Here is a 21,063-nt window from a genome sequence, read left to right as displayed (position 1 = left end):
TTGTCACGCCAGCGGCAAGGATGTAGCTGAGCATATATGTAACTATATATTTAACCTTCAAATTGCTAAAGATCCTTTGGCAACTCTGTGTGTAAACCTTGAAGGTTTGCAGCTTGGTCACAATAAGAGGGAGATTCTCCCTTAATTGATTACTATTATTACAGCAGCAACAAAATAATTTTACGACATTGGATTTCTGCTTCATAGCCTCTTTTGGGAGAATTGAACTCAACTATTGTACAAGGACAGGCAGTCTGCAGAACGCATTGCTATTGATTGAACAAGGAGTTGTCACTTTTTATAAAAATATGGGGCTTCTATACAGAATATCTTGGTCCACAAGAACAGGCACATATATTTAAAGATTTCTGAATCCACCAGCTGGTACTTGTACTGTCAATTATCCTAGCTTGGGTTCTAATTTTATAATAAGGGTACACTTCCACCTAGTTATATTGGATGTGAGGAGGGGGTTTGTGAAAATCTTGGGCCTTAATATAGAAAATCTCAGAACCAGTCTTTTTGTTATTAGTTTTCATTTTTATTTGATTTTTGAAAAATGTTTTATCTATATGTATTTAATATTGCTTTGTTCCCCTCTTCCATTTTGTGTTATGCTTTGATTATGTTGTAACCAAAGATTCATGGTGAATAATATCTTTGTTTTTTCTTTCTTTTTCCTCATTAATGGATGTAATGTTTAAAAAACATTATCAATAAAATGATTTTGGAAAAAAAACTATATTTGAGTATCTAACTAAGAAAATCTGCACGCCGGGGCAGAGCTTGCAATAAAGCCCTCTCCTGGCGAATCCCTCTCCATACTTCCAGCTTGGTCTATTCGCATTTGTGATAGACCTCCTGTTACTGCGCATGCGCTGTTATTAGAACAGTCATGCGCAGCTTTAAGGAATACTGAGAAGGACAGACTTGGTACAGTATTTCATTGAGCTGTCTACTACTGTGTCAAACAACAGTAGAATAATAATGTAATATAGCTGCTTGCTGGTAAGCTATACATCTATAGCTTATAGAAATCTGTCACAGGTGTCGTTGCTTATTACTTATGAGGCTTGTTCGTTTAACTATATCATCAAGAGGTTAGTTCTCCAGACATCTTTCTATTGTCTTCAGTAGGCTACCTGGTCAGCATACCTGATTGTGACCTTTGCCTGTTTAAAATGTTCTTATGCACTGACTACCTTGACCTTTACCAATTGCTGGACCATGCTTCCAGCTGTTCTTCCTGAGTCCAGCCTTCCTCTGGACAGTACCCTGTACTTTCACTTGCTGCATTCTATGACTGGCACTGGCACATCCTCATCGGAACCCTACTAACCATTTGCCTACTACACAATTCCTCAATACTTAAAGATAATAAGTCCCTAATACTTGGAACTTGAAGACCTGGGGGCATCCAATTCCCGCTTACTGTCTGTAGGTGAAGACTTTGTAAAGCGGTTCTTGGGATTTCATTTCATCTCAGTGGGTATTGCCCTAACAATTGAGAAACATTATTAAACTAAACACAACTTTAGTATTTAAATACAGTAGATTAGTGAAGTGATAATGCATTTTTCCTAATGAAGTGGAAAAATCCGCATAAACACAACTTTCTCCAAAACTTTGAGAACTAATTCATGATTTACAGAAATGTACTGATGCCATTTTAATGCAATAACATACTAAAGCCATGGTGTAGTTTGATCATTACTTTTACCCTATTTGTAACACAATGTTCTGTTGTAGGTCTAGTTGACATCTGAAGCAAAATCATAATGAACTGATAATGTCTCCTAGTAATGACACAGTATAATGAATGTTTTACCTGTTCTGTGTGGGTGATGTGTCCCTCATTTCCTATTTACACACTGATATGTTTAGTGTTTGAGTCATTTACAGAACATAACAATGGAATTGTGCCCCTCACAGGAGACATTTCTGTCCTGTAAGGAACACATATAAAGTTTATGGCTGGTGCCTCCCAGTGAGAAATAAATAGAAAAGCAATTTTGAGATATCACTCTCTAAGGAATCTGTAACCAAGCTTCAAGGGTACATGGGAAACTTATTAAATCCACATATCAAATATCATCAGTAAGTTCACAGAAATACATTGCTTACCCTGACTAAAAGTGTAGATTAAAACATTTACAGTGACATCTGAGCATTTCTTAATTCTTGTCTCTAATGCACACAATACACAAAGTAATATTTAAGATTACACTCTAAAAAAAAAAAATTATTTAGCTGGAAAATCGGTAATATGCGATCAGCAGTGCACGCTGAATTAGGCCCTATAGACCATAGGGTGCGAGACACCCAATGCAACTGAGCCATTCTGAGAGGTGTAGCATGACACCTTTTTCTTTCAATTTTGCATCCTTTTTGCATCTAAAATGCAGCAAAACACCACTCACACTGTACTAGAGATGCTGGGCTGTGACTTTAGCCGCACCAGAATAATTTTTAAACACATACAAAGTCGCAGATGAAGCATAATGAAACTTTTCATTCTATTTGTGATGCAAAATAAGGGAACCTTAAACTAATCCTTTGACAACATGAACAATTAAGATACAAAAACTCCCATCTATCAGTAAAGTTGTAAAACAACTTATATTTCCAAAAATCAAATGTAAGCCGTGGTCACTGCATCATGGCACTTTGTATACAGATTTACACTCATTCTCAAACAGATGTACAAATGTTACACATCAAATTGATCAGTGTAATTTAGCAGAGTAGTTCTGTTGTTTCAAGCTTTTTCATTTATGCATAGCATGAAAGATACTCACTGTGGCAGATTTGCCGGGACCTGGCTTGCCGAGAGGTGCTGTTTGGCACGACTGAAGCCACAGTGTATGAGGACACATCTGTAACTCTGTGTCCTAGTTGTGCAGCCATCTTCTCTGTCACTTCCAGGTGTGCTGAAGACAGGATATAAAACAAGGTTTTCCCCTAGTGTTCAGTATCATTCTGCTCAGCTATTAGCAAGGAGGCTGCTTAATACAAATACGTTTTCAGCCAATGAGCAACTCCTGAGGTCACTTAATTGCAGCCTCTTCCACTCACATAACCAGCAGGAACTGGAAAAATGACAGAGACAAAGGAGAAGCAGATTTGAGATGGTGGGAGGAGAAATATCCAGAGTGATGTGTGCTGACATCTGCAGCACTGGAACCTTGAAGGTAAAGTAGGGAGTAAAGAGAGTGCTCACTGCTCTTAATTTATTGGTTCAGGTGGGTTGAAAATCTGTGTGATAATTCTGTAAGGCATGTGCAGCAGGAGCCAGGATGCATGCCATCTGCCCAATGGATCCCACAACTAAGGCGATAGGACAGACCTAGGAGAAGAAGAGAACCCAATGGGGGGTGGGAACATGGGTAAGTATGAGGGATGGTCCAAGTACTAGTTGCAATTATTTGCAAGAGGAACCAAGTATGACAGCCAGGGGCGCCAAGAGGGGGGGAGAGCGGATACAGTTACCCGGGCTTCCAGAGGGGCCCGGCGGGGGCCCGGGTCTGGTGCCGCCCCCCCTCACTTCCTCCCTCCCTCTCTCCCTCTGCAGCAGCCCAGCACACAGCGTGTGCTGGGTTGCAGCGGGAGATTGCTTGCGGCTGCTAAGTAGCAGCCACAGCAATCTCCTATGCCTGAAGGGGGGAGCGATCACACTGATCGCGCCCCCCACTGGCTTTGCGCCGGGCTGAGGGGTTCACAGTGCCCCCTCCCCGGCGCGCAGCGCCGCTTCGCGGTGCTGCAAAACACATTTTTTTTTCAAGGAGGCGTGGCCACGCCTTCTGAAATTAAGCCACACCCCCTCTTTACCGGGCCCCACGTGGCTCTCTACACCCCTGATGACAGCCACCATCCTGTTGCACAGTGGATCACTAAAGCCATGACGGCTATATTAGCAGTAGATCTGCGTCCAATATCCACCACCAATGCATCTGGTTTTAGATGATTAGTTGAGGTCATGTGTCAGAACAGCAATTCTGTATTCCTCACCTGTACTGGGACGTTAATAAAAAGTTATTATTTTGCCATTGTACCAACTATTCACTTACCTACAGATATATGGACTAGAAATACTGGTCAAACTCACTATATACCTGTGTCAATCTACTGGAAAATCTTAGGCATGTGATAGCAAAATTACTTATCTTGCTAAGACTCTCCTCAGGATTTGTCATTTCCAATAACACAAGGAACATTGTACTAGCATTACAACTGGGTGAATTTGAACACATATCATGTTTAAGCACACAATAAACTTGGCTGGTTTGAAATTTCTTAAATACGACAGGTCTGTGTAAGAAATGCTGAGTGTGGCCCATAAAATTTCTAGGCATTTTCGATGTAGAGCATTGCAGCATCTGCAAAAACAATTCCATTTGGTATGATACCAAAGTTAGTAACCAGGTGGAATTCCTCCCTTTATATGCTTCAGCGATTGGAGGAACAGTAGCAAGCCATCCAAACCTACACATCAAACCATGACATCAAGGGTTTGACTTTGCAACATCTTGCAACTGGATCACTACATTCTGGGAACCACTCTTGATCCTAGGGTTAATTTGTATGTAATGTTTTTCTTTCTTACTGACACAGATCTTAAGAGATGCAAAGAACTCCTTGTGAGCAAGTTGACAGCTCAAGTGGCACATAATCCGAACAGCATATACTGTTTCAGTTTCTTCTCCAAATGCTGCTGCCAGGAAAAACTGATCTTTTCCAAGAGACCCACTGGTGTTGAGGATGATCAGACATAGATATAATTACCCACATTTATTGACACCTGTACCATATATCAGATACAGTAAGCATCAATAGAATGGCAGAGGATTACTTAAATGATAATGTACAAATTAGCATCTCACAGAGACCCTTTGAATACTGGGAGGGAAGAAAAGCAATTTGGAGCTCCTTGTACAAACTAGTTATTGTGTACTTAAGCTGCCCATCCACCATTGTGTACTTAAAAAGAGTGTTTAGCACAGTTAGAAACATTGTGAGTGATCAACATAGGAGGCTACTTCCAAAAAAGTGTGGAAAATCATATATGCATATGTGGTGGTTGTGCACTAGCCTCAAAAGGAACAGTATTGGAACTAAGTATTTCAACTTCTGTCACAGGTCACTTCCATCACCATAATTCCATATCCTGCTGTGGCATTGTTAAATTTAGGCATGGGATAATTCCCCTGTGCCTTAAGAACTGTTATCACAAAAGTAATTGCAACTGGGCTTTCAGGATAATCAATTACTTGGCTAGAGCATCTCAAATGCACTTAAAATTGTTAAACAGTGGATAATTTGAAGTGCAACCTTTGGAAATAACTGTTATTATATTAACTAGATATGCTAATACATATGACCAGAGTACAGTGAACACTGCTGTTTAAAATAGCAAATGCTGATCAGTTTGTTAGTTGATTAGTTTGGGCAGCACAGACGGTGTAATAGTTAGCATTACTGCCTCACAGCACTGTGGTCGTGGGTTTGATTACACCTGTGCGGAGTTTGTATATTCTCCCTGTGTTTGCATGGGTTTCCTCCTGGTACTCCAAAAATATACTGGTAGGTTAATTGGCTTCCCCCAAAAATAACCCTAGTGTGTATGTATGTGTGCATGTGATAGGCATGGACTGGGGCTGTTAAGCAGCCCTGGCAGTCCCCCTGTGTGCACATCGAAGGCATACATGCACCTGTAAAAGGGGCGTGGCCTTTTGGGGGGAGTGCCACAAGTTACAGGGGCCTGGTATCGTGGCACACCCCATCTTTCAGTATCCCCAGCCAAGAACTGGAGCTGCTCGGCCGGGGTTTGACCGACCCATCTGGCATTGTCTGGCATTTGCCAGAAGACCCAGATGGGCTGTCTGACCCTGGATAGGGAACATAGATTGTACATATATATATGTACTCGAATAAGGCGGCACTCCTAGACTTTCTATAGTGATGAAACAAATATGTCTTTATTTCAAAGTTTCGGGGAACGTGACCCCGTCTTCAGGACAGACAAATGTGTAATGTGCAACAATACAAACTTATGTACTTACATATCCAATAGGACTCCCACCTCCGGGTCAACAGCCGCCCCTGGCTACGGAGTACCACTTCTGGTTGCGCTAAACCACGTCATCGGAACTGACATAATTGCGGGACAGGTGTTGGTCCGGATCTGTTGAATGCATAAAATGGTTACCTAGGATACCATGTAAACATCAGGAACTTAAAAATATGGTGCAAAATCAGCCTATGTTGCTAACTAGGTAACAAACATTCATAATATATTAAGAGACCACATCAACATGAAAAAATGTGTGCATGGCAAAGGAAAATATAGCATTAAGTGCAGCACTCGGCTCCTGTCACAGTGAGGTAGCTGGCACTCCGCACCTCCAGCACCCCCCACCACCCCAGTGATGATATCCACGGCACGGGCCGAAGTTCGGGCCGTGAGGCCACGCCCCCTGTTAGAGAGACCACACCCCGACCGCGATGTTTGTTGTTAAAGGAACTACCTTGGATGAAATGTTTTTGGTGTTTTTGTAACATTTCGTGGGACAATAAAATGACAGTTGATCTGTTGTGCTACCTAGCTCCGCTCCCATTAACTGCTCAACTGTAAATCGGTCCATTTGCTGTTAGTGACTGCTCTCCTGTAGGGGCATATTTACTAAAGTGCGGGCTTTATGAAATGGAGATATTGCCATAGCAACCAATCAGATTCTACTTAACATTTATCTAGCACCTTCTAGAAGATAATAGCTAGAATCTGATTTGTTGCTATGGACAACATCTTTACTTTTAAAAACTCAAACTTTAGCAAATAAACCCAGTGTAGTTCCTGTTTTTTGTGTTGTGGTTATTGTTAGAAGGAAAGGGTGATCACAATTTGGAATTTTACCCCAGGCAGAGAGGGAGACTGGCATTTCTCCAGCAGAAGGGCATTTCAAGCAACATCAGGATGTGCACCGAAACTGCATGCAGCATACATAAGCACTAAATAGGGCTCTATTTATTAACATTATTTTTACTAAAACAAAGTGAAAAAGGGTGTTTTCATACCCTTTTCACATTATTTTAGTTTTACCTACAGTTACTAAAGGGCAATTGGAGTAGAATTCGTAAAATTCTACTCCAACCCCTAAGTATCACTTATTTTTAGTAAGCAGATCGCATTTCCCATAGTTGTAATGGGAAATGTGATCCGACCAAAGTTACTAAAAATAAATTGTAAAAAAATACTGGAGAAAGCCCTGTGATAATAACGCCACCTTGATGTGGCATTATCCAGGGTCTCCCCCGGTTACCAGACCGGAGCCAGACCCAGTAATCAGCTGTGTGGTCTAAACAGACCACACGCTGATACAGTGTAAAAAATAGTAAAAAAAAAAAGTTAAAAAGAATGAACTTACCTGACTCCAGGGACCGGTGGTCAGGGCTCCGGTGATGTCTCCCCTCTGGTCAGCTGGTCTCCCATGCTGCTCTGTGGTCCAGTTATCAGGTGATCGAGTCCCAGTGCAGTATGGGATATCGACCGGAGGACATGGACGACATCACCGGAGCCTGGATCATGCAGGTAATTAAGGAAGAGGGGGGGTCATGGGGGGTCCGTGATCGCGGGGGTGGGGCTTAACAATGGGGGGCAGGGCTTAGCGCCAGAGGGGTAACAGCATTGGCCAGTAGGCGCATGCGCGGGGCACTAGTCACTGTATTTTTTCTGCGAAAATACCGTGACTAGTGTGCGGATGGGATTCGCAGGGATAGAGCTTTCTCGCAAACTCTGTCCATGCAAGGGATTTGTAGTAAATCCCTTTGATATTGCCTGAATGCGATGCAATGCGAATTCAGTCGGTAATATCATACTACAATCTGCATTACAAATGTGGATTGTAGTAAATAGAGCCCTATATAGTATTTTGTCAAATACAGATGTAAATGCTGCAAACCAAAATTTTACAAAATTTGTTAGGAAGATATTATTAGTGTTTTCATAGCATGATGAAAAAAATAAAAATCTTTAAAAAAAAATGGCAAAAGTGGTAGTCCCTTTAACAGCGAAGTACTGTACCACTTTCTGGTGATGTAATCCATATACAATATGGTATGAGCTGGTTGCTGTATCATGGATTGCCCCCTGATCATCTATGTCTTCAGATGCTGTATAACTTTTATTTAAATCTGTAGTCTTCACATAAAAAAAAGAAACTTAAGCTAGGTACACACGTAAAGATTTTCTGTCCAACCATCCAACTAGTTGATTGGTTGGAATGAAAATCTGTTAAGGAATGGGAGTTAATGATGATCAGCAATTTGCTCCTAAATGCCAGAAAACAGATGAAAATGGTCGTCAGACAAGTTTTGTTAAATGTTTGATCTAAACAATTTGTTCAAACAACAGATTTTGTCAATTTTCTGGCATTTGGGAGCAAATTGCTGATTGTCATTTGCTGTCATACCTTATCAGATTTTCATTCCAACCAATCAACTAGTTGGATGGTTGGATAGAAAATCTTTACATGTGTACCCAGGTTAAGATCTGTTACCTGAAGTTTTCTTTTTCTGTAGATTGTAATTATTTACAGTATATTATTAATAGGGTTATTAACTTTTATATATTGGAATTCAGCCTGTTTCCAACATGCTCTATTAAAGGTAGAATTGTGTCAAACTGTTGGTGATTAGAGGAATGCGCATTTGAATTTACTATATAGTTTTACGTTTTCAGTCTGCTAAGTTTTCCTGACTCTTTTAGCCTATGTACAGTACACACTAGTGTCCAAAATGGAATTTTTAACATGTTAAAATGGAAATAAAAAGATCCATAAATGGTTTGCATTTATGGAAATGTTTACTATGCACTTAAGTGCTTTCAATGCGCAAATATATGTGGAAACGCATATGTGTATACCAGTGGGGCACCTAGGGTGGGACAATTAATGTTTCATGATGAGCTCTCTGCACTGTCTCAGATTCATAGAGCAGCAGAGCCAGCGATCTCTAGGACCTGCTGTGGCTAAGCAGGAGCCCTGACCTCTGACATGCTTTTCTGCACATGTAAAGCATCAAGCCGCCCGACGCTATTAGGTATGGGTAAGCCCAACTGTGTGACTGTATGTGGATATAATGTGGATCCTACATTATATCCAATAACCATGATATCAACTTTACAGAGGGAATATATTTCATACCTACAAACAGATTACTACACCAACTTTTCTGCTGCTATACTAACTGTCTGTGAGACCATGTGATAGACCAGGGATAGACAACCTGTGAAACTCCAGCTGCTATGGAACTACACATACGCTGCTACAGTTTTAGCATGCCCTATCAGCAAACATGCCCGTCAAGAGCCACGCCGCGCCTCGGTAAAAAAGGGTTGTGTGGCCTAATCGTGGGAGGCGTGGCCACACCCCTTAGGTGACAAAAAAAGTTTTGCTGTGCCGCGAGTGGGGTGCAGTGAGCCCCCTCAGTACAGCGCATAACCAGTGGGGGGCGCGATCAGCTTGATTGCTCCCCTCACAGGCACAGGAGACTGCTGTGGCTGTTTTTTAGGAGCCGCAAGCAGTCTCCCAGTGCAGCCCAGTACACAGCAGCGTGTGCTGGGCTAATGTGATGTAAGAGAGGGGAGCGGTGCCGTACCCAGGCCCCTGTCTCGCTCCCCCCCCTCTCGGTGCCCCTGTCAGCAAAATTATGGCAGGGAATGCTGAGATGTGTAGTTAATGGTCCCTAGTTCTGATCTGTACCCCTTACCGAAGAGATGAAGGAGCTGTTCACTATCTGGCAATTTTACTAAGGGTATTTTCTCCAGGATGATCCCAGGAATCTAACATCAGATTTATGATTAAAAACTATCTTGTAATCTATATCTGTAAGAAGACTTGCCACACCTTAGCTGGGGATTTGTTTCATGATTTATGTTTTTATTAAAATTTCAAGTGCAATATAATAGTTGTTATACATGTTATAATTGAATAAAAAGATAATACACTATTAGCTTTCCTTCATTTCTTATATACTTTTCAATCCCTTAATGAAAGACATTTTCAATGTGAAAATCACATGGGGTAAAAAAGTAAAAATAAATAAATAAAATGTATCCTGATGAGTGCATAATCCTATATTTATCAAGTACGTGCAGGCACAAAGATTGTCATATACCGACATCAATGTTAGAGACTTTTTTCAGATACTGTACACAGTAGTTTTATGTATGCCTGCGGGGCAAATGTGGTAGCCTGAGAGATGTATCTGTTCGTGACAGAGAGTCCAGCACAGATGCTTAATAGGGCTCCAACTATATGTATATATATTGTGATAGGATCACTGGTAAAGTGGTCTGTGGCAGGTACATTTGTCCCAGATTCCTGTCTTTTGTGTTTTAAACCCCCAGGAGAAAGTCTGCAGTGTAGCAGGCTTGAGTTTCGGCTTTTTTGAAAAGCCGGTTTGGGACCTGGGGGTTGTGGGTGAGAGGAGAGGGAGGGCTCCACCCACGGCCACTCCAGGTTTTGGTTCTCGCAGCCTGGTATCAGGCTTGTTAGTTTTCCACCTGAGAGTGGCCAATATAAGCCTAGTGTGTTGAGGGCTGATTGACTCACCTGGGAGAGCAGACAGGGAGTCTGGATACCTTGGATCCAGACACTTGGATACCTAACTGTGAGTGTTGTGCTGTGCTTTTGTTGCTGGCGAGGGCATTAGGCCCTGCCAGGTTCTGGTAGTGAGGGAACTACCTGTGAAGTTAGTGCCCCGACAGGGCTAGGATTTATATTTATGTTTTCTTTATGTTTCTGACATTGTACAATAAAGACTGGCGCCGACCAGCTTGTACTTGCATCCAGACTGGTGTGATGCTTCCCTGCTGCTGTGTGTGTGTGTAAGGAAGGAGTCCTCTACCCAGGAGAGGGACCCCCTAACCTAACTGTGTCACAATATATATATATATATATATATATATATATATATATATATATAATGTTAGCTGGAATTTTCTTTTTCCACAGGTCCAGCATCCACGTCAATATATGGTAAAAATGGATAAGAAACAAATAAATGAAATACCTTATTTTATTCATGTATGCAATTGTATAACATATTTAATTGTAGGTGTACTTACCCCTTGAATCTTTATAACAACCAGTCTTCTAACTTATGTAACTTCATACTCTGTTAACATATTACAGTACATACAGTATAAATAAGTTGTTTAAAATAGATACTAAAAGCAATAACGCAATACATACAGTTTGGATTGGTGGTATCTGTGACAGAGTGATGCTCAGCACTATTCCTGTGCACACAATCATTATGATGGCTATCGCACTGCAGGTGATCATTAAATAACTTGTGTTCTGTGCCTTCAGGCTTTCCTTCAGTCCATCAAAGTAGTATTCTAGGTCACCTAAAAATGTATTTTGTTTGTGTGACAATATTATAATGTAAAGCATACAAATGACCCTTGATATCAAGGCTAAAATTGTGAAGTAACAAATAGCAAGTCAGGTAATAACATTTTAAAAGAACATTGAAGATATTTGAGCAAATGTTTATGTCTTCAAAATGATCTGTTCTTCCAAAGTTTATTTTTCACAAGGTTATTTTTTTCAGATTTTTTTTAGCTCTCTTGATTTTGTATATGTGTGGAGGCTTTAAAACAGGTCTGGCTTAGGTGCATGGCTTCAGATGGAGGCAGGGTCAGGTGACATTGTGTCTAATGGGTGTACCGTAACTCTGCACCTGGTTACTCTCCTTCCAAAAAATGCATTTCCATAATGTGTTGGGTTACTGGGACTGACAATCTAGATCTTTCTCATTTGTAATACTCAGTACCTGTTGTTATATATCAATATAGATATTGAATATAGATAAAAAAAGATTGGCCCATAGAGTATAACCTAAAACTATACAAATAGAATATAAAACTAAAAGAGTGGGAATGGTAAAACCTGGGAAGGTGAGAAAACATTACTCAGGTCACTGTATCACTTCTTGAACCCTCACTAACATGTGAGCAGCTAATTTGCATAGCAGCCTCTCTGGGCTTTGTTCTGGGCCCACTGGGACAGTTGTTACTGGGGAACCTGGTATCAGTAACTGTCAGTAATTAATGTTACATTTTATAAGACCATTTAGGACATTGATTCCAGTAACTTCACCCTTATTTTCCCTCTGTATTGTCACTTCTATTATGGTGTCTGCAGTCTGCAAGCTTAACATGGTCCAGTACCAGAAATGGGTAGACAAAGATATAAAACAACTGATAACTAATTCTATCAGCAGTAATGTACTGTATGATGTGTGTTATAGTCAGCAGTGTGAGGGGGTGTAATAGCTTACTGTCTTCTGATGGTCCCTCCTGCACAGTGTCTAATTCATTTTCTGAGGTAGCAGGTAACTCTGAATTGTATACAGTGTATGGTCACTAACACTGATCTTAAGGATAATTCATTTTTATTTAAGCTGTGTTTATGTTATTCAGTAAGTAGTAATACATACTACATAATAGACATGATTTGATATTTTACCATCATAATATATGTGTTGCTTCTTGGTGGAACAGAAGGACCAGACAGAGAATGTACTGTTGCACAGGAAAATCCGTCACTATTAGTTAACATAGAACTTCCCCAAATGTTAATAACACTTACTTAGTGTCAGTAAAGGTGGTGCTATCACAGATTTAAAAAATTATAAACTGGGAAAAGAGAGAAAGGAATCTGTATCAAGTGCACAATTTAAAATTTAACTTTTATTATTTTACTTAAAATATTCAGACAATACATAAAGCAAGGTGAAATATCTTGGTTAAAATAAAGTGGGAATTGTATATAAAAATTGTGAATGTAGTGATTAAAATAAAAGAATGTACATTTTTTTAATGGCCGAGTGACAAGTTGTCTATTAATAGCACATCATATGAGTAATATTGTGTTGATGTTGAAATTAGTGAGTTATCTGCTGGTTCCAGTAATATAATCAGAAATCCTGTTTCAATCCAATACAGGAAAAACATTGTGTCAAATCTTTGGATTAATACCTCCAATGGAATGGATGTGTACACTAATGTATCTGATTTTAAATGTATCAAACACCGTTACTATTGAACATCTCAGATACAGTAGCAATAATGAAAGTTCAGTGTTCTAAATCCCTCAGTAAAGAAACAATATACTCTGCAGGGATCCTCTCAGTGGGTCTCAAATGAAGTTAATGTACTGTTCGCTTGGGATATTAATATATTGTATTGCCTTTCTATTGGTTTCCAATACTATGAAAAGGCTAAACTCTTGTTTAAAGTCCCACCAAATGAACAGAAGGGCAAAAGCTTGCTTAATTTTGATTTTCAGTATGCATACAGACAGTGAAAGCAGGGCCTCATGATCCTTCTGACTTTTTGGGTTTTAAGTAGGAGGTGTCAGAAAAGTTACTTTGCTCCGTAATGCATGTGTCATAAAATGATCTCTGGGATGATAGAAACCTCTCTTGCAGCAGAAGGGCCAGGCAATCTATGCAAAATATACGATTTTTTAATCAGTTAACAGAAAAAATGTTTGTGTCAACTAGAGATGTGCAGGTTCGGATTCCTGGAATCTGAACAAACCTAGAACCAAGCCCCGGCTTTTTGGATTGCATATTAAAGTCCCTCCCTCGTAATCGGATGCCGTTTCACACTGGAGTCCAGAAGGAAAGAGTGTGGATAGCATAGGGGCATTTAATTTGTGCTAAATTAAAAAAAATATATTAGGGTCACTGAAGGCAAGGGCACTGTGTACTGTGAGGCACAAAAAAATGCCATATGAGTGGACTGCAGCACTGTGTTGCTGTTATTTGTTACTAAAAAAAAGCCTAGTGGGGCACTTTTTTTTCAAAAAAAAAAAAAAAAAAAAAGAGGAGCACTGTGTATAATGGGCGTTGTAGATGTATAGAATGCTAAAGGATTGAACTGTAGCAATGTGTCGCACTTTTTTATTAAACAAAAAAACTATTATAACGTCATCATTAGCCACCCTGCTAATACTAGGGATTCTGTGAGGCAGTTTGTTGTGTGTTCATGCACTGTTAAAAAATTGGAATAATATAAAACTTGTGTGTTATATATCATTATTAGGGTGGCACCCAGCTTATACTAGGGGCACTGAGGCAGTTTGTTGTGTGTTCAGGGCCTTTTGACACTGTTAAAAAATGTTAATAATCTAAACTTGTGTGCTTAAAACATCATTAGGGTGTCACCATCACTAGGGGTACTGTGATGCACTGTGTCATGTGTTGAGGCACTGTTATCAAAAATGTTAATTATAAAATGTGTGCTGAAAAATATAACATGAGTAGAGTGCCTCCATTACTAGGGCTGCTGTGAGGCTGTTATATGTTCAGGCACTTGTATCAAACATTTAAATTATAAAACTTGTGTGCTATAAAATATAACATCATTAGGGCGCCATCCTTATATGAGGAGCACTGTGACTTGATATAGATCAGTTGATAGAAGAGGATCAGCAGCAACCCAGTACTAGTGCTGTGGCTGCTGCCAGCAGTGATGGCTGTACTTTAACATCTACTAAAGGTGGTCCAGGAAGAAAATAAAAAATTACTGCCAAAAAGTGTAAAATAGCCACATTTCATAAACTACATGCAGTGCCAAGCATAGGGTCAGGCCATGGCCATCCTTTACAAGTGGTTGTCCTGCTACTGATGTTTCATGCACTAGCATGCCTATTGTGGAAGCCGGGGCCAAACATAGGCATCTTCTGAAACCTTCTCACTCTATATCTACATGTCACCTTTTAAACAGGCAAATCAGTTCACCAAAACAAAACTAAGGCTGAAGAACGAACTGTGGGTTCACAAACTTCACATCCCTGAGGAGTGTCTAAGTGTGTCCACGAGTGTTATGTGTGAGTCTGACATTTCTGTTACTGTACTTTTAGAGAAGCCTCCTTTTGCCATTTCTGCACCCTCTGCAATTGTGGGCATGAGCAGCAAAAGTAAAGATGGTGACAAAAAATTGAGGCTGTTACTGTGGAAGTGCAAAAGAGTGATGGGGATATTTGCTTATCTGACGTTGATGAGGTTGTTGATGATGAGGATGTTCTTGGTGTCAAAGTAAGTCAGCCACCAGTGGCAGCTGTTCTTGCCGTGAAAAGAAAGCCATTGTTATGCCTGGACAAAAGACCAAAAAAGCCACCTCTTTTTTGTGGATTATTTTTACCCAAATCCTGACAACATTTGTTAAGCCATCTGTACCATTTGTGAAGCCAAAGTAAGTAGAGGTAGGGACATTAAACATCAAGGAACCTTCTCCCTGTAATGTAATTTTCAGCAAGCTCATGCAAAATTTTTGGAAAAATCTGGTAAAATAATAACAAGCCATCTGGCATTGGCTAGCACCCAGATGTCAACTAGATCTCAGCTCATGCAATCTCAACTGCCAACACCTTCATCATCAATCTCCTCATTTATGATCAGAGGTTGTCCTCCTGCATCCAATTTTTGAAGGCTAACAGACTCCTCCCCATAGAGGATTCCTTGCATGCTAGGGCTGCTGCTGCCTCTGGGGGTGAATTTTATTCCCAGAAGGGAACTAAGAAGACAAGTTTAAAACAACAATTGACTTTGCAAAAGGAAGCATGTATGAAAGCAGCCATCCAGTTGCAGAGCAGATCACTGAAGCCATGACGGCTATACTAGCATTAGATCTGCATCCAATATCTGCCATCAATGCATCTAGTTTTAGAAAGTTAATTAAGATCCTGTGTCCCTGCTACCAAATTCCATCTTGCTTCCATTTTACAAGAACAGCTATTCCTTGCCTGTACCGATAAGTTAAAAGAAAACTAGTTATTTGTCTAGAAAATGCCATTTTTACCCACTATCCACTTAAACACAGATATGTGCAATATCGGTAATGCCAAATAAAAGATTACAGGGCTATGACAGCCCACTAGCTGGCTGTATCACCTTCATAAGCAACAGCAGTCACAGGCAGGCTACTCTGTGCCACTGGCTTCACTAAGATACCGGTGTTAACCTGTTAGAAAAACTCAGAAGTGTCATAGCAAAATGGCTTACCACGCTAGGACTCTCCTCAGGATTTCCAATAACACATGTAACATTATGAGAGCATTACAACTGGGTGAATTCGAACATGTCCCATGTTTTGCCCACACAATAAACTTGGTGGTTCAAAAATATTTAAAAAATGAAAGTGGCGCAAAGGAGATGCTAGCTGTAGTCTGGAAAATTTCTGGAAATTTGTGGCATTCAGCTACCTCATGTAGACAGATGCTGTGGCTGCAAGAACAGTTTAATTAGCGATGCCACCAACTGAAGCAAAATGTAGTGACCAGGTGGAATTTCACCCTCTATATGTTTCAGTGAATGAAAGAACAGCAACAAGCCCTAGTCCAGCACACTGGAAGAATACTCTCTTTTTTATGCAAGCTATTGAAACCATTTGAAGTAGTAACTAATGAAGTGAGTTCAGACACTGCCAGCTTGAGTCATGTGATTCCATTAATACAACTACTGGAAAACAGCTAGAGAAACTGAAGGAGGAGGTTAAATTAAGTAAATCCACTAAGTATGTTGGGCTTGTACATCAACTCCTTTATTCACTTCGTCAGAACCAAAGGGTTGTCAAGAAATTGCAATTGGATCACTGTATTTTGGCAACCATGCTTGAGCTTAGGTTTAATCATATTGTTTCCAATTGACACAGATATCCAATGCATAGAGCACCTTGCCAGCAAGTTGTCATCTCAAATGGCACATGGCCCAATTACCTCTCATGTTTCAGTTTCTCCTGAAAATACTGCTACCAGGAAAAAGCTGACCTTTCCAAGAGACCCACTGGGGGTGTGGATGTTGAGTCAACTCAATGTTCTAAAGTAAAACACCATTTTGACATATGGTCAGGTGTAAAAATTGCCCACATTTATTGACACCTCAAGCATGATTCAATCTAATACACTAAGTATCAATTAAGATGGTGGAAGATATTTTATAGTGTTTATAAAGAAAGAAATAATGGTGAATAAAATAATCCAGGCCGCTTGGAGCTCCTACCTTAACTAATATAGCAATATATAGTTGGTATGAAATCTTATATATCTCTAATGAGCTATAGTGAAATCATCAAAAATAGGTTATATTCCAATGTTTCCTTCCCAAATTGAGGTTAGTAAACCCTCAAGTAAATTATGAGCTGTGATGTACTCGAAATTACTGGAAATTAATGTTAATAATACTGTAGGAACAAAAACAGGCCCAAATTACATAATTTTAGCTGTGTTTATTAATTAAAAAAATCCAGCTCCAGAACCAAAACCAAAACACTTGAGAGTGGTTTTGCAAAACCAAAACACAAAGATGAATCCAGATCCAAAACCTAAACCAAAATACGGGGGTCTGCGCACATCTCTAAATATATATATATATATATACTGCAGTGTAGAGATTACTGACAGTACAAGCTCAATTTAACAAACATATACAAACACAACATTTAAAAAGACAGCACTATAGTGGTGAATAAATACTTGTAAACAATTTATAATTATATATAGCAATTTATTTGCACAGCGCATATATTAAAAACATAAATTAATTGTAAAATATATACATATTTTAATCAGTCAAATTTAAGACTTTATAAACAAATAGATACAGACATTAATATTCCACAATTAATATCACTCAATTTAAAACACCTCAAGGTATAATATGCTCATGATATAATAGTAACAATGATTGTACAGTAATCTAAGTAAAATATATTGCTAGACAGCTCTTAATGTTCAATGAAAGTATATACCAGCTGGAATATATATGCATTTAGGGACATTGACCAGCCAACAGTTGTAAAGTGCCTTAATAATCCCAATAAAACCTGCTTATATGTCTCAAGTGTTATTTATGTTGCTAACCTGTATTTGATAACAGTCCTTTCCAATGTAGGAGACCAACGAAGACGGCTGCGACCTGTTATTTCAGGCTCCAGTGAAACTATCCACCGCAATCATTCAGATGTTGGCCCATTGTGGTTAGGAGTGTCCTCCTCCACTAGGCAGCTATACCACCCATCTGCAGTGAGTTGTGGAGACTGACGGAGCCGGCTTGCGACCTGCCGTAAGGGCTCCAGTGAGATAGCTCACTGCAGTTCTCCAGACGCCGGACTCAGCCAGGGAGTTGTGGAAGACAATGTGCACATACAATGTAATTATCAAATCTAACTTTGTAGCAAAACTTGGTAGCAAATTTGTAGCAGGGCTGTCTTCTGCAATGATTCAATGAGAGGCCTTAGGTGTTATTACCCCAGTCAGACCTACTGATGCATTTCTTCTGACCTAACCAGATTTTTTCAAAGGAAATAAGTGCACCAATTTCACTAAATTCATTGGGGGAGGTTTTTCAAAGTTTGGAGAGAGATAAAGTACCAACTGTCATTTTATAGGCTGTGTTTGAAAAACGACAATGAGGAGCTGATTGGTTGGAACTTTATCTCTCCACTTTATCTCTCTAAGCTTTAATAAATCTCCCCCATATTCTTATCTTTTAAAACATTCAATGAAATAATTTAAACTCAGTACTGAGTATCTGTGACTCATATCAGCACAGTAAGCTTTTTTAAACAAAATGTTTTTGTACTTATATACAATTGTCATCTCCATCAGGATCCGATGGAGACAAATATTAATTTGCAGTTTCAAACAATCAATAGTGAATTCAGTGGGTCACTCTGTTCTTGTCTCACAGAAAACAATAGTTATCTGTTAAGGTAATGCAAAAGGACTTGAGAAATTGTAGTGGCTATATATTAGGATAGCCTTTTTGTCACTACAAAAATATACAGTCATATAAGAAACATAACAGATAAGTAAAAAACATTTGTGCAATGTTTAATAAAATTATGATGTGATATTAAGAATTATAACAGCAACAATTGTATAGCTATATGTTTAGGCAAATCCTAGACCATATTGTAATTAATAATTTATAAAAATAAAAAAGCAGTTAAACATTTTAGGATTATTTGATTTAAACTTTTATTACATTTAAGTTGTTTTTTAATATATACATTATTTTTGTTGTTGTTGTTGCCATTTCATGTATTTTAATTGAATAAGGATAATTTAAAATGTGAGAAAATAGACATTTAAAAAAAAATCTTGTGTAGGGCCACTGAAGGATCGAGTGCATGGGCATAACTAATACATAGGTGCAAGGGGTGCAGCTGCTATGGGGCCCCAGAGCTTTGGGGGTCCATCTTCCTTGTTGAAGTTACAGGTGTTTTATGCATTTTTTACCATTGGGTGCTAAATAGGGGCCCTTTCAAACTTTTGCTATGGGGCCTTCAAATACCTAGTTATGCCTCTGGTCCAGTAGGCGCTTATGCTGGGAGTAACATGGCACAGTGGGGTTTGACACTTTGAATTGGCACATTCTGAAGACTTAACTGCCCTCTTATAAATACAGATATGACCAGCTATATCATTGCCGCTAGCACGTCAAATCAAACCACGCATAGCGCGAGACATGCACCCGCGAGTGGATACGTGTACTGTGCATGTAACAGTACCTACACAGGATGGAATGGTACTTTCAAAATTTATATAAACAGCTAAAATCATGTAATGTGGGCCTATTTATGTTCCTACAGTATTATTAATATCAATAACATTAATTTCCAGCCATATCCAGTCAATTTTGACCACCTCTCAATAATGTTTTACATTTTCACCCATATTGGCCAAAGGCTGCAGTAATATGATTGGCTAAACTAAGTGATAGAGCAGAGGCACAAACACATGGCAGTTTAAAATAGAATATAGCACATCAAGGAAACAAAGTTGTACTGCATTGGCAGAGAGTATGGCAGTTTAGAAAAAACTATATGATGCTATAGAATGTTTACAATAATCAATAACTAGATCAGAGGCCAGCACAGGTAAATGGAGTTTGTAGTATTAGTGGAAGCCAGGTAAAGGATTGCTTGATTAATTAACTGATTGATTAATTTATTAATTGATTAATTGATTACAGAATATAACTATAAAGGAAAAAAAGTCAGAGACTTTACTATCAAAAAACAAGCATCCAAAATCCCAATGAGATTAATTCCACGGGATTTAAGGCAGAATAACATTTTACCTAAATTGAACAATTAATCATTAATTTTATGATTATATGATTTGATGATAATAGGCTGTACCTATAAGCTGGTGATGGATTGTATTGCAAGATACAAAAGAACATAAATGCCCAAGTTATGTACAGTAATATACAGTACACTGCCTATGTTACAAGTCACGGTCATGACTTGTCTCCTTCTAGCAATGTTGTTCCTGTTCTGTCGATTGCTAGGTAGTCTGGATGTCCCCGGATGTCACGTGTTCTTCGAAGTATGACTTGATTGGTTTCTTCCCATTTTTCTGCACGCTGGCACTTTGCTGCCTTGCCGACAATAGCGTTCCTTGTGGATCACTCGGCTCAGCAGCATGGTCATCGCTCCAGTATTTCTCCTTTCCTTGTATCCAGTGATATTGGCTTCCTAGCTGCACCGTCAGCTCCCAAGCTGCTATCAGCTTAGTTGCCATTCGATCGGCTTCACAGCTGCAACATCAGCTCCCAAGCTGCTACTGGCTTCATTGCCGCTCCATCGACTTCCCAGCCATACCACCGGCTCGAAGCCGCATCTCACCACTGGCTCACAAGCCATACTACCATCTCCCAAAGCCACATATCTCCACCGGCTCTCCAGTCACACTTCCGGCTCTCAAAGCTGCATCTCACCATCTGTTCTCCAGCCATAACACCGACTCAAGGCCGCATCTCACCACCAGCTCACAAGGCATTCTACCGGCTCCCAAAGCCACATCTCACCACCAGCTCTCCAGCCACACTATCAGCTCTCAACTCCGCATCTCACCACCAGCTCTCTGGCCACACCACTGGCTCAAGGCCGCATCATACCACCGGCTTTTCAGCCACACCACCGACTCTCAAAGCCACGTCTCATTACTACCTCTGCAGCCATACTACCGGCATCTCACCACCAGC

Source organism: Taudactylus pleione, unplaced genomic scaffold (genome assembly GCF_031769625.1).
Source record: "Taudactylus pleione unplaced genomic scaffold, aTauple2 ptg000609l, whole genome shotgun sequence".
NCBI classification, from domain to species: domain Eukaryota; kingdom Metazoa; phylum Chordata; class Amphibia; order Anura; family Myobatrachidae; genus Taudactylus; species Taudactylus pleione.
Note: the sequence above shows the minus strand (reverse complement) of the source record.